Source organism: Urocitellus parryii, chromosome 1 (assembly GCF_045843805.1).
Source record: "Urocitellus parryii isolate mUroPar1 chromosome 1, mUroPar1.hap1, whole genome shotgun sequence".
Lineage (NCBI taxonomy): Eukaryota > Metazoa > Chordata > Mammalia > Rodentia > Sciuridae > Urocitellus > Urocitellus parryii.
In genome coordinates, this window is record NC_135531.1 from 227,235,655 (window position 1) to 227,244,398 (window position 8,744).

At 43.8% G+C, this 8,744-nt stretch overlaps 1 protein-coding gene across 1 annotated transcript in view; it reads right to left on the minus strand.

Annotated features, from left to right (window-relative positions):
- Nucleotides 1–7,733, minus strand: part of Wipf1 (WAS/WASL interacting protein family member 1) — a 116,822-nt gene extending 109,089 nt beyond the window's left edge. The window contains exon 1 of the mRNA XM_077798868.1: nt 7,600–7,733. The gene's annotated coding sequence lies outside the window, so the exon portion shown is untranslated. The remainder of the gene's footprint in view (nt 1–7,599) is intronic.
- Nucleotides 7,734–8,744: the final 1,011 nt, after the last annotated feature.

Sequence of the window (8,744 nt, forward strand, 5' to 3'; positions counted from 1 at the left end):
CACACACACACAAATGTGTTCTGAGAACTACCATATTGAAGAAAAGTTAAAATAATATGAATGATTAAGTATATTAAGGAATATTAAGTATCCATGACATAAAAGAGTTTTTTTCATCTGGAGAGAATGTCTCCGATGCTTTATTATGTTTTTTCAAAAATGTTGCCTGAGACTGGGGGTGTGGCTCAGTGGTACAGTGCTTCCTTAGCATGGGGCAAGGCTCTGGGTTCAGTCCTTAGCAAAGCAAAAGCAAAAGCAAAAAAAAAAAAAAAAAAAAATCTAGCCTAGTGTGTATAATTCTATTTTTAACCCTAGAAGCTGTGTGTGTGTGTGTGTGTGTGTGTGTGTGTGTGTGTGTGTGTTTGTATGTTTATACTTACATAAGCAAAGAGCAAGCTGTGGAACTGATGATATTGATTACCCTGAGGGAATTTGAGGGAGACAGAAAAATCATTCATTTGAAAAATATATTTCTATTGTGATTGTCTTATTTTTAGGACACACACAAATACTTTTGAAACATGAGCACATTTGAAACTACAATATAATTTTTTAAAAGTGATAGAGTCACATTTTCAGCAAAAACAAGGAAGCAAAGGCTCTAAACTACAAATATTGAGCACCTGGCCCAGTGGTGCTTCTGCCAAGCTCTAAGAAACAACAACTTCTGCCAAGCTCTAAGAAACAACACATTTTATCACAGCAAAGTGAAAATGATGTGTAAGAGAATTTTGTACAGAAAGGAATTTTATGATTAAAATAATACCATAAACTATCCTCACAGTTCATTAACCAAGTGAAATTTTTTTTCTCCTTCTCCCAGTTCCTCATCAAAAAGAGAAGACTAAAGGAAGAGGGATTATGATGTCTAAGTAGTGAATTTCTAGTCCTGAAAGCTTATAAAATGTTACTCAAAGCTCCAAATTTAATAATGTAATTTTTGCATTTGTCTGAAACAAAATGTGAAGCTTTAAAAAAAGAAAGAAAAAAAATGGTAAAACCAGAAAAAAGAATAAGGTGAAATTTTACTCACAAAATCCAAGATTATTTAAACTGACATTCTTGGTTCTTTCTTACCATGCACAGCAATCAAATTCTGGCTGTCGCAGACAAGCACAGGCCCTTCTTAAAGTAAACTGCTTTATTGCTTTTTAGAAAGGGTTTTAAATTGTTCAACTACTTTGCCTTTTTCTAGGCCCTGAAAAATCTAATGAGAAATTTTGAAACCATCTGAACCCTTGCCTTTGTGTCCGGCAGCCTGTCTTCTGAAACCTGGCTCGGTCTTCTTCTCTTACCGTCTACCCACTTCTTTCTCAACCCATCTCCGTGGTCCTTCCTGAAGTCCCACCCCAGCAAGCCTAATGCTACACACATGTGTGTGTCGCTTATAGCATGCAGGCCTGTTTAAGAGCCAGGCATTTTCATTCTCTCATATCTGGAGGCTGATCTGACTGTCTCCATTATTTAACTATCCATCCCCATAACACAGGACTATTGTGGTCAGGACACTGATCTCACTGTTTACATTCTCACAAAGTAAATAGCTAGGGTACAAGTTTTCTCAAGATCTTCAAAGTCTGAAGGTTCATTGCTTTCAAAATCTATCTTACTAGGGAACAAGGAGTCTCAGGATTCCCTGACTATTATTTAATAACGTATTCAACAGCTTACCATTGCATCACTCCAAGAGAGGGTCAGATTTCTCCCTTGGTCCCTCCCAGGCCTAACTGATAGTATGCAGGCCTATTTAAGAGCCATATGTATGTGTGAGTGTGTGTGTGTGTGTGTGTGTGTGTGCACACACGCTCATATATACACACCTGTATAAATACATGTAAATATATGTGAATGTATATTGCAAAGGAGCATGTATTATCTATGTAAGAAAATAAAACATAAAAATAAACTTTTACTTTTATTTATAATTAACTTCACTGGCCCAGAAAATTATTTGGCTCTGAATTTTCTATTTTATTCACCAGTTCTTTGCTGCCACAGATTCCCCTTCCCTAATAGAACTGCTATCCCCCACAAAGAGAAAGGAGCCTATGGCAGTAGGGGAGGCTGGTGCCCTTCAATCTCGCTCAGCCTTCTTCCTCATGTTGTACACTCCTTCTCAAAGCCAAGGGCGTGAGATCCACAGGAAGGAGAGTCCATCCTTGTTCATGTGAAAAGGAAAGAGATGCAAGTAGCAGACCAGGAAGCATCACTCTTTAGATTCTACAATAATGATTTTTGCCCTTCCTTATAAGAACACAAGATCTTATTCCTTTATTTGTAGAATCATTGTTATTTTTCAACTTAGAAGATATAAAAAACATTTAAGGTTAATTATGCATATGCATACTCATATCAGTGATGGAGAAGGACCCTCTTAGGATGAATTTCAAATCCTAGCATCTTCAGAAACCCAATGCTCTTCTGCAAAACTATGATCTACTTTGCCTTTAGGAAAAAAAATCACTCACCTCAACTCTTCCAGAGCAACAGAAATAAATAGCCACTGAACACTTATTCATCAAAAATCTATTTCAAGATAGTATAAAAATGAATTTTTTTTTTAAATTTTTAATATTTATTTTTTAGTTCTCGGCGGACACAACATCTTTGTTGGTATGTGGTGCTGAGGATCGAACCCGGGCCGCACGCATGCCAGGTGAGCGCGCTACCGCTTGAGCCACATCCCCAGCCCCTAAAAATGAATTTTTTAAAAAAGTATTTCAAAAGAGTCTACAATATAAAGAGGAGACACATGTGACTATAATCCAGGACAGAGTGGATTTCAAGTCACAGGAGAGGCCCACATCAACAGCAGAAGAAATGGACTGAGACTTAAGTAGCATATTCTTACAATGTGAACCAAGTTTATCAAGGTCATTAAACCAGTGTGGTCTTAGGTAATTGTGTCTCTCCTTTATTTTAGATATGTTCTTCTTTCACTGAATGTTATCAAAGTCTACTGTTTTTTGCTTCTCAACAACTAACTGTGACCAATCTGAAGATTCTACAGGATTCTACAACAAATTCAGAGAAAGGGCAGTGTGGCAGGAAGGAATGGCAAGGCAAAGGCAAGCAGATGGGAATGGGAAAGCTCTGTTGAGCTACAGCCCTTGACACAAGAAGCAGTGTGCCCTGCAGTGTGCCCAAAGGCTGGTGGTGGAAGGAAGGGGTGAAGGGGTAGTGTTGGGAATCAGATGCAACAAGTCTGAGGACTCTTTTGCTAGCTGTGTAACCTTGGGCAAGGTACCTAGCTTCTTCCATCCTCCACATATACAAACAGAAATCTCACAGGGTTGCATGATTATTAAATGATTCAATTTCATGACATAGTAAGAGGTAATCTTAAAGGACAAAAGGAAGGGAAAGAGGGAGTCAGAAAGAAAGAGGGAAAAGAAGGAAGGAAGGGAGGGAAGGAGAGATTTTTTTTTAAAGCTTGGACAAAATCATAAAAAGCTTTGAAGAATTTCATTCACTTAAATAAAATTGAGAGATTAAAAGAAATTGAGTTATACTAAAAATATGGCTTATTAGAAAGGAAAAATGTACTCAGAGTAAGCAATCAAAGTGTTACATAGTGCCATGTTCTTACAATGCTAACCATGCTATCAAAGCTACTGAACTAACAAAAACTGTAAGTGTATCTTCTATTTATTTTAACTACATTCTTCTTTCATTGAATGTTAGCAAAGTCTATTATTTTTGACTTTCAACAACTTTTGGGACCAATCTGTAACGCTCAGCATGCCTCCCTTCACTCAAAGTTCCCTGACCCCTGGCCACAAGAAGGAGCAGTGGTATCCCCATCTGATGGACCTGATTACTGTACCTGTGACCAAGGCAGCTTGACCTGGGGCAGTGAGTCTAATTCCTGGTCACCCCTCATGGTTACAGCCACTGTGTGACTACCACAACATGTTAACCTGCTATTTCCTGGTGCCAAAGGGCCAGGAAAGTGATACATCTTGTCTTTGTTTTCTGTCCTTAATTGTCCTGCTAACCTTAGTGGAGTAGGTTCTACTGGGTAAGCAGGCACTGCAGGCTGGTGGACGCCAATAATACCATTCTCAGTGAGATCTCTCCTTCTCAGGGTTAAGAGAATACATCATGTGAGATGACTGATGTGAAACATTCAGTAAACTACAGACAGCTAAGGGATTGTTATTATTATTATTATTATTACTACATATTAATTTGTTTTTAAAAAAGCAGTTTCTATGTTTAGGCTCTTTTTGCCAACAGTGTCTTCTACATACTGACACTGATAATACTAATGCTAATAATAATAGCCCACAAATACCCCCAAAACAGCACTATTGCAGATGGTCTGCTAAGTGACCCACATACAAACTACATCTGACCCTCAAAACAATCCTTTGAGTTAGAGGTTATTATTCTCATTCTAATGGTAAAGAAACCTTGTGAAAAATAGTACTGGGACAGGAAAAGCAAGATGAGTCTGACTCCATAGCCCATGCTGTAACCATTAGGAAACTCTGCCCTTAGCAGCACCTTGGCAACATCTCAGCAACACCTATGAGCTCTCAAAATAGATCTCAGAAGCCCAAAATAGATTCCTAAATCCCACACTTACAGAATCAAACCTTTATAAGCTTCTGGTCATACTCATGGATAAAAGCCAGCCTACTTCAATGCTAGTTTACATGTGTTAAGCAGATAGTGTTACTTAACTAACTGCAGATACTCTGGAGACTTTGCTGAGTCTAGAGTTTTTATTAATTAAAAGTATATAAGAGACAAAGTTAATTATTCCAACCTGATCATATACCTGCAGGGTGAGGAACAATGACAAATGTTAGGGCTGGGCAATACGATGAGGCTGAGTGAGGAAGTCTTCCCCTGCCACAGGGAAGGAAAACCTGCAGTGTCCCTCAACTGGAGCAGAACCAATAAAATACAATGTAAATGTACCTATTTTTAATCTTCCTGTGGCTGACACATAGCAAACAATAAATATTTGTTAAATGAACAAACTAATGACACACTAACTCCCTCCAGCTGGAGGGAAATTTACTCTCCTTAAAACTTTCTGAATTTGATCTGCGTCTTTTTTTCACCTTATGCTTTGCATTCCTGCTGTTTGAAACCAGTCTCATCTGTAATTCAAAGGTAAACATTCGGGGACAAACTCCTTTTTCTGAGCGAAGTTTCCCTACAGCTGTGACCTCTAGCAAGGACCCTCAAAGCTCAGTGAGTATTGGTTTGATTCCAACTGTTTCCTGATTCATATTCACATCTGTAAGTCCCAGAAAAGCATAAATGTGCCTACCAAAGCTTCAAGAACCACGGCATAATTGTGGCTTGCTGGGAAACAGCAGCAGAGAGACCTCTGTGTGGAAATCATTAGGAATTTAGTAGGCCACACTGGAGGACAGGCCTCAGGAAGACCACAGCTCTGGGAGGCAGAATCCCAGATGCTTGGAAATGAAGGGGTTATAGCAACAAATTAAAAAATCGTATTTGTTTAGTTTTGTTCTCCTTGTTCTGTTGTGGAAACCACATGTTGCAAAAATTATAACCATAGTTAGAACACCTTGAAATACCAAAGACAGTGATGCAGACCTAGTACCAAATACCAATTACAAAAGAAGGCCGGTGGTGGCCTGAGCATCTGAGACAGCAAATTTAAAGGGTGTTGGAATACTTCCTTCTCTTCACCACCAACCCCCTTTCAGCTCATTATTGCTCTTGTGTCTTGGTGCTGCCCACTGATAGTGCCTAGGTGGCCCTTTGTGTCAAGCTACTTTTTGCTGTTTCACACCCCATTGTTCCACTTGATCTTTATGCCCTGGGACAAGAGGAAACAAAGGTTATCAGCCCCATTTTTGAATGAGATAAGTGAGGCTCAAGTTGCATGATATGCCTTTATAGGGACCAAAAGGTGGCTAAACATACAGAAGACAATTTATGAACTGAAAAAACAAACAAAAGCATGAATCCCTCCAGCTGGAAATACATTTATCTTCTCTAAATGTTCCAAATTTCAACTTACCTTGCTTCCAGTCTCTTTGCTCTAGATCACACAATCTAAAAGAATATTAGTTGCTTTTCTGGAAGAAAAGTTGTGGTGGGGGCCGGGTAGGTCCCCGGAAGTAAGCCAACATTAACCAGCTGTTTTAAAACACCTGCAAAGCCTAGTCAGCAGGCTTCTATTCAACAGGTAATGGGTTCTCAATGGTACTTGGGGATTTGTAGACTGTAACACCTCCAGGTTGCTGAGAAACTCAACCTTGTGGAGATGACAGGCAGGGAATTACAGAGAGCACGGATACACAAGTGCAGTGTTGTTTAGCATTGTAAAAGGGATTAAGATGCTGGTGCCGATAGCCTATGCAGAGTTTTCTCACTTTACAAAGTCTAAAGATGATTTACAAACTGAAATAGAATATTTCTTGGATTTATTTTATCCCTTATAGAAATAGACATTTTTTGTGGAGGCAAAACCTACTAATGATCCAAAATGAAGCTGCAGTGTCTTTGTGAAATGGCTTTGGAAAAGTGGCATAAAGAGCCGGATCTGAACCTGGCTCTGCAGCTGCACTGCACTTCCTGGGGTTTGAGGCGACATATGCCAGGCAGGAGAAATGGGGAACCCGGTGGTGTCCAGCGAAGACCCAGGGGACAGGACTAGCGATTTTCAGAAAAAGGTACTAAGTCCACTCACTCAAAGCTGACAACCTGCAAAGCTTCTGAAGAACTCAGATAAAGCCTGGAGCCTGGAGCTTACCCTAGGGAGTAATAGTCCATTGGGAAATAGGCAGTCAGAGATTTAACCAGGCATTCCTTATACAGACACACCCTTTATTAATCTCTGAGTTCAAGGTGTAGCCTTCAGTCGAGGATCTGGGTCACCCCTAAATCCGCTGGTTTTCCTTACACTTGCAACTTTTAACAGTTCTTTCTTTAACAAGAAAAGCATGTTAATAGAAAGGGGGGGGGTGCAAGACTGAAGTGAAGCTGTCCGAAGGGAAAAGCGCTGACCAGCACTGGCCGTGCCTCTAGGGACAACACAGCCCACTATTGCGCGCGTCTATACAGATCATCGATCGGCTATTTGGGAGCTTTGAGAGGAAAGCTCCTTTTGTGGGAGGGGCACACTCCCTTCAACTAGGAAAGCGAGGCGGTGCCAGAGTATGATGTGTCCGGCGGTTTGCCCGAAAGTCCCCCTCCGCTCGATCTGGGGATATAGATGCGCCCCCGGGGCATCGCCGCAAAGCCCCCGCGCAGGAGGCTTCTGCGGGAGCGGGTCGCGAGCCCCTCCGGGCGGCCCCGAGTCCACGGAGCCCAGCAGCGCGCCCAGCGCGGCAGCGCCCGCGTCCGGAGTCACGGCTGTCCGCTGCCCCTTCCTCCCGGGCCATCGACCCGGTGGGCAGGACGCGCGGGCCGCGGGGCCTGGGATCGTGCCCCTCCCGAGGCCCCGCCCGCGCCCACCGCCTGCAGGGGACGCGGCCTCGGCATCCCGAACTGTCCCGCCCGCGTCACCGGTGCCGAACCCCGCCGTCGAGCCCAGACCCTGGCGGAGTCCCCGCACGCCCCGGACCCCGGGCCGCGCCCAGAGCGGTGGCAGTGAGCGTCCCTTACCACGCAGCAGCTCCGGGCGGCTCCACGGCCCCGCAGCGCGCGGGGCATTTTTGGGGGAAAACTTCTCCCAGGGTCCGAAGGGCTGAGCCGGCCGGGCAGGAAAAGCGCTCAACGCCGGGAGGCTGCGACCATCCGGGAACTTCGCCGAGATGTAAACCCTCCCCCTCGGCTCCGCGCCCCCCCTCCCCCGGCCCCGCCACATGTGGACGCGCTGCGAGGCCGCCGCCGGCCCTGCGCCCTTCCCTCGGTGCGCCGCGCCCTCCCCGCCTGCTCTGTGCTCCGCGCCCTGCCAGAGTGTGGCGGGAACGGGGTGGTCGGAGGCTGGGGTTCGTGTTTTCCTCCGTCAACACTCGCAGAGGGGGATGAGGCGGTGGGGTCCAGGACAGGCGTTTGCAGAAGCGCGGGACCTAGAAGGGGAGTCTAACCTCGGGCCCTTTCCCCCAAAGACTTCCCGAGTCTGTCCGGAGCCCTCCCTCTTCCATCCGGAGGAACAGCCGTTTCCCATCGCCTACTCTTCCGCTCTCAAAAAAAGGGGGTCCGGCTTTGACACACCTTAAAGTCATATGAATTTTTTTAGATGATTTGAAAATGAAGTAGAACCCACAGAGGCCCAAGGTTCGCACTCATCTCCGGAGCTCCCCGCCCCACTGTTGAGGGTAACTCGCTGCTTTTCCAATGGAAAGATGCCAATTCTCCCACCGATCTTTTGGGATTCTGGGAGTAGCTTTACTGCTAGTGGGGATGGATTTATCACCAGCCACCCACATCCTTAAGTGCGATAGGAACTGTGGCAAACATCTGGAGAAAGCAGAAGCTCTGCTCCATTGTCGGAGTGGACTCTTACTACATTAGGATATGCTCACCAGCTCCACACCCCAAAGGAAACTTGACGCACACTAAGACTACTAGATACTAACATGTATATATTTGAAAAGACATCAAGTTATGGTCAATATAAGAACTTTTGAAACATATTGTTAAAATACAAAGACTGTGTGTCCCTTTTAATAAAAAGATGAGAAGGTGGAAATAGATGCAATTCAGAATTTGATTTTCTGGGCTGAGAAGCCCTTGAGGCTTTCTCTGCTCCTGCACCATTCCCATGTGCACACATAACCCTTCCGGGAATGACATTTATAACTTCA